The sequence below is a fragment of the Limulus polyphemus genome, unplaced genomic scaffold (assembly GCF_000517525.1).
Source record: "Limulus polyphemus unplaced genomic scaffold, Limulus_polyphemus-2.1.2 Scaffold29, whole genome shotgun sequence".
Lineage (NCBI taxonomy): Eukaryota > Metazoa > Arthropoda > Merostomata > Xiphosura > Limulidae > Limulus > Limulus polyphemus.
The window spans coordinates 566,765-573,474 of NW_013665639.1; positions in this window are offsets into that span (position 1 = coordinate 566,765).

The window sequence follows — 6,710 nt, forward strand, 5'->3', positions numbered from 1 at the left end:
GTCTTACACTGCTAAATTAGGGACGGCTAGCGCAGATAGCCCTCGTGTAGCTTTGCGCGAAATTCAAAAACAAACAAACAAACAATCTTTACTGTGCAGTTTCGTATATTCTTTTTTCATATCACGGCATGTATCAATTAATCCTGTGAATTCTAACTCACCTTCCTCCCATTTGAGTCCTTGTAGCTAGGCAGTACACAAACTGATATGCCATTATCTTCTTCTCCTAGTAGATTCCTCGGGAATGGCGCCTTATAACTATATGTGTCATGCCTCCCTATAAAATAGGCTTTTACGGCCAATTTTTTAATGACATAGACATGGGTCACTTGAAAAACCCTCGACCTCCACAATTTTCTATTTTACCCTGGGAAGTCTGAAAATGTTAATACACACACACAGTTAATTCTACTAGCATGTTAATATTAACAGTACCCTATAAAATACTCCCAGTTCGCGTTTTCTTCATCATTGTGTCCGACATGTTCACATTCGATTCCGAGTTGTTTCCGACTTTATACTGGCTTCCGTTGTTTCACGTTGCCGATTCACTATCACTATTAGTAGATCATGGTTCACGTCACGGTTTCGATGATGATGCTATTCTTGTTATTTTTAAAACTGTTATTCTTGAATACGGCTATCCTCCTTCTCATTCCTCTGTTTTCGTCACTCGTTCTCGCCAATAATTAAGCTAATCCTATCAATTTGGCCTATTAATTGTGTAGTTCTATTTATTCAATTATAATTTACTAGCCTCATCGATTTCTATTAGTGTATGGTATTTTGACATCGAGCTAATTTAAATCTGATCACTCACATTATTCAATTCAGTTAACTCAGCAGCCTCAGAGTATGGTATTTTTCTGCAGTCTTTCTCTGATTTCTTCATTTTTGACTGCACCAAATGTAAATTATTATATGAAAAATATATATTAACATAAGTATATTTTAGTGAGAATCCAGTTATAGTTAGAGAGCTCATTTAATATATATACTATGCATTTGTTAGACTAGAGGAGATGTCAATCGAAACTTACAGAGAATTTGCATGTGGACACTGGACTAATGATTGTACAACAGCTATCTTTTTCACTAACTGCCTCCAAATGTTTCAATATACATATATATATGCAATATGAAGAAAAGCTGAACACATCTAATGAATGCATATGAGGAATTACATAACGATGCTTAATCAAGAGAGGAAACGTATATGTCAAGTATAAACTTAGATGCATTCCAGGCAGTATTGAGAATAAACTGTTTGCGTTATCTATAGACTGACGCCAAAGCAGCAAAGAGAAAGCTGTGAGAAAGTTTATATTAACTTCATTAGAGACTGGACACAGCTTCCATAAAAGGAATTATCAAGAAAATCAAAGAATCTGGGTGGAACTTTGATCTGAAAAGGACGAGGACAAATACTTGCAAATAGGCTGCCAATTTATCGTTATCAATTATAATTAATTGTTGAATTAGTTTTGGTTTTAGTCCCGAGAATTGTGATGAGTTGAAAAAATTCATCCAATTAAGTGACAGGTCTACTTTCGAGTTGGATGTATACACTATTTGGAGTATTGTAAGAATACTAAAGAAATCTGTATAAAAACCCATGTATTGGGGCTAAAAGTCAGTCTCCTGACTCGTAATAAGAAGCCATTGGTTCTACTGCCATTTTGTCAACTGAAATCTTTACAGTCTTCTGGATCACATGAAGAAGCCAAACCACCTGCTGCTGATTGAAGAAAAATGTTACTGTCTGATTCAACTACATAACAACTTTGAAGATGTCTAACATTTCACGCTCAAGCTCCATGTAAGTACTTTGCTATCTTTCTTGGGGTCGAATAATGTAGTTAGAAATTAAATACAGTGTTTAATATTAAATGATTAACGAAAGTTATGTCTGAGCAGTTTTCAATCAATGTGTTAATTGGTAACTTACTGATAGTATTAAGTAATTTAATGTTTATTTTGATAAAGGAGTTAGCACAAAGGATCAAATATAAAGTGTAATAGATTTAAAATAAGACTAAAAACTCGAGCGCTTTCGAATAGTTGACTATTTTTCTTCAGGAGAACAAAGAAGAATAGTCAACTATTCAAAACCCCCGAGTTTTGGGTCTTATTTTAAGAAATTTAATGGATATTATAGAAAGTTTAATTGAAGTACAGTCAACTGCTCAGATTGAAGAACTTAATATTTTTAACAGTGAAACATTTCAAGATATCTTCAGTAATCTCAGTGTAGTCGAGTATCTTAATATATTGCATTAATTTTCATTTTAGCATTTACATTGTGTAGATGAGTATGTGCAATCATATAGCATAAATGATTATTAGTAAATTGGACATATTATAGTAAAACATATACTGGATGTCACACACGTTTTTTTTTTGTTATGACAAAATCAACATGTTATATATCAAAATATCAGTAGTTACCTGGTTTGTATGACCTCTTTCCTTATCCTTCAATATTTTTATGACAGTTATTTATTCTTAAAGGCCTGGCATGGCCTTGTGGTTTGGTTTGTGAGATAGCAAATGCTATTTTTTAAGACTATAGTTGTGTTTATCATTCATTTATTATTTTCTTCTATTAATTAGTTTATCTATGAATTTTAGTTGCATAAAAATCCTAACTCACCTTTTAGGTAATCATTTGTATTTTTGAGCAAATATGTATGTATGTATGATGAAACTGACACCAGTTTCCCTAGCGGTGACGTACAGATACTATTAATGTAGCAGAAGATTATGTAAATATATGATCACATGAGATTGTACTCTCGTGACATACTCAGTGAATAAATACCCTGCCAGAAGCTTCACTAAGAGAGAGTTGTGAGCCATTTAGTGAATTATTGCTATTAATATCGAAAGGTATTTTGGAATATTATATTTGCTTTATTTCTTTTTAGAATGAGGTGTTTTTTTTGTTCTTTTTCCTGATTCCATTATTTGAAATAATATTGATTTTTATGATATATTGTTCATTAATATGAGTGCTAAGTCCTGGCCAGCCACTTGTTTATTAACTTTGTTTTGGTAAGTGTTTTTATATGTTGTTATTGTTGAATATATTTGTTTGTTTTTGTTTTTGAACCCTGACTGTAGTGTTGTGTTCATTTTAGACGATTACATTGGTGCCCTAATAGGGACCTTTTTCATACTGGTTGAATTGTGACTTTGGATTTTATTTCTCAATCTGGTATCGAATGATTAATTCAGCAATAATCTAAGCTAAACATAAGTTGATTAGTGCTTGAAAATACAATGGAAGTTACTAAGTCTGATGTGGCAAGCTTAAAGAAGTATGTGTCAGTATTGACAGAATGGGTGGAAATGCTAACTCGCATGGTTACTGTTCTACTAGTGAAAGAACCTAAGTCTCCCTCCCCTCATCCACAAACGTTGAGAGTCCATTCTACATAAAGACCTGTCGAAATTCATACATTTACGTCACCACAGTCAATCCACCACCCCCGCCTGTTGAGAAATTCGCCGGTAAGTCGAATTTTAATGTCTTGGAGTTTTTTTCAAAGTATAGAAAGGCATTTTTATGTGTACGAAGTACCTGAGAATAAATGGATGGAAACTGCGGCTTGTTTGAGGGGAGGGCCACCAGAACGGTGGAAGGCTTTTGGATCAGAAATGGTTTTTCAAACGCTTTTGAGAATTTAAAGCAATGTTGACTAATTTTTAGACAGTGGTGTTAGATAAGTACCACGCTAATGAAGAGGAGTCAGTTGAGATGTAAATTTTGAAAATTGTGAAAACTTGTATATTATGGAATCCTGAAGCTACAGAATGACAAATCGTGAAGTGTATAATATCACGATTGCACGTTTCTTTACGAGAATACTTGGAATGCCACTTTGTTATATCTGTTGCTGATGTTCTTAAAGTTACAAAACAATACGAGCTTCGCCAGAACAATAAACAATACATTTTTAATTGTGAACTGATCAAAACTGAGCACCGTAATAGACCTGTGCAATACTATACTTGTAATCAAATGGGACACTTATCTGTGCATTGCCCCAAGAAAATAAAATATGTAACCAGGGAACAAAGAAATGAAGGACAATTGTCGAGAAACGTGAACAGGAATCAAATAAGGAGGTTTTGAGTCCCGTGAAAGTAAACCCCTCCATTAACTATTTAACAACAATTAAAACGGATCTGCCACACCTAACCCTAAAAATTAATGATGTGAATGTAGTAGGTCATATAGATACTGGGTCAGATTATTCAGTACTAAATGAAAATATATGGGAACAATTCAAGAGAAATGATCCAACACTTCAACTAAAAATATGGGGTAAAGGTAATATGTGTCTTGCAGATGGAATGACAAACTGTTAGGATATTTCGAAGCAAAACTATTAGTAATAAATAGCATTGTGGGCCAACGTTTTGTTGGCTGTATTTTGTCTTATTCGAATAGACGTCATTCATCAAAACGAAGCAACCCTTAACCTATTCCCAAATGTTCTTGAGTTAAATGTGCCATCTATTAGGCATGACTCTGAGGCTGAAAATATACTGACTGAAGAAGTACGATGTTAACATTTAAATAATAAAGACTGTGAAAAATTAACAACTTATTTTGAAATATGCCGATATTTTTAACAATAAACCTGGCCTCACAGATTTGCCTGAACATAGTGTTATAACTATGACAGAAAAGCCTGCGTTTAGTAAACCTTATCATTATTCTCCCACTAAATTACAAGGGTTACATGATCAAGTGGATGAAATACTTCATGATAGGTTAATTGAACTCTCCACTTCTTGAGCTTCTCTAATACTTATTGTCAGGAAACCTAATTATCTTACGTTTTGTGTGGACTACAGGAACTTAAATCAAGTCTCATAATCTGACTGCTATCCATTGCCTCATATAAGTGATATTTTGAATGATTTGTCAAGGGCAACCTGTAACAGTGTGTTAGACTTGTCCAGTAGACATTGATAAATACCTGTTAAGATGAAGGATTCACATAAAACTTCCTTCCTAACTCATAACGGACTTTACCAATTTAAAGTGATGTCCTTTGGTCTTAAAATGCACCTGCCATCTTCAAAAGACATATGGATAAGACTTTAACAGGAGCAAATGAATGTCCCATAGCTTATATTGATGATATTATAATGTTGTCACTCGCATTTGAATAACCCTTGAATGATCTTCAATTGGTTTTCTACAAGTTACATACAGCTAATCTTACTGCGAAAGTTTCTAAAAATAAAATTTGCCAATCAGAAGTATCATGTTTAGGATTTAAACTATTTTCTGTGGGAATACACATAAATGATGACAAAGTGAAAGCTGTTACATACTTCCCAACACTAAGCAATTGCAAAGAAATTAGCACATTCTTGGGTGGGTGTGTCTGGTACAATCAGTTCGTTCCAAACTTTGTAACAATTACTGAAATCTTGTATCAGTTACGAAGGAAGCATATCAGGTGGAAATGGACTCCCCCGCCTCCCAGTGTGAGGATGCATTCCAGAAATTAAAGCAGGCTTTATGTGAATCCCCTTTCTTGCAACTTCTGAGAAAATGAAGACTATATTTTTGCATACTGATGCTTCAAATGTTAGATTAGGAGCAGTCAGAAGGCTGTCATAGCATTTGCCAATGGAACACTGAACTCTGCAGAAAGAGACTATACTGCTACAGAGTTAGAATGTCTGGGCTATAGAATAATTTAAGATGTACCTAAATGGATAAAAATTTACAGTTATAGCTGAATATGCTGCCTTGAAATGGGTACAGACAGCTCTGAGGTTAATTGGTAGACTGATACATTGGTCACTAAAATTACAAGACTTAACATTTGAAATACTGCACAGAAAAGGAAGAGAGAGCCAGTTACCTGATGCTCTATCTAGACATACTATTGACCCCAGAAGAAACTTCATAATTAGACATTGGTAAGCTATCACCTAAACCTTTTGCCATTGTCAATGTTAACACTAGAGAACAAATGGCTAGTGAACAAACTAATAGATAAATTTAAGTTTATATACTCTAATCTGAAAACTAGAATATTACCAGACGATTCTACTATAATTGCAGAGACTGTAAGTAAACCCAAACACTACATCTTGAAAGATAGTGTTATTTATTACACAAGAAGGTTTGCTAGCAATGGTGAATTCAGAACAGTTATTCTCAAAATATGAAGATTGACGATGTTAATTGAATTACATGATCATTTTACTGCTGGTAATTTAGGTGTCCGAAAAACAATGCATAAAGTATCGAAATGTGGTTATTGGTCTTGTATGAGAAAAGATATTTACATAATTACATGTGGTCATGCCATCTTTTTCAAACCACCAAAGTTGATCAGAAGCAGCCAGTTAGATTTATGAAAATCACTAAACTAATGTAACCTGGTGAGATAATAGGAGTACACATCATGGCACCTTATTCTAAGTGTAGGAGAGGAAACAGTTACTTGTTGGTTGTGGCAGATTATTTCAGTAAATGGGTTAAAATATATCCTCTCAAACAAATAACTGCAAAGGTGATTGATAAAAAATTAATTAATGAATACTTGTGTAGATATGGTATTCCAAAGACACTTGTATCTGATAATGGCCCACAATTTGTTTCTCATATGATGGATGAAACTTGTCAAACTATTGAAATTAAACACAACTTTACAACCCCATATCATCCTCAGTCT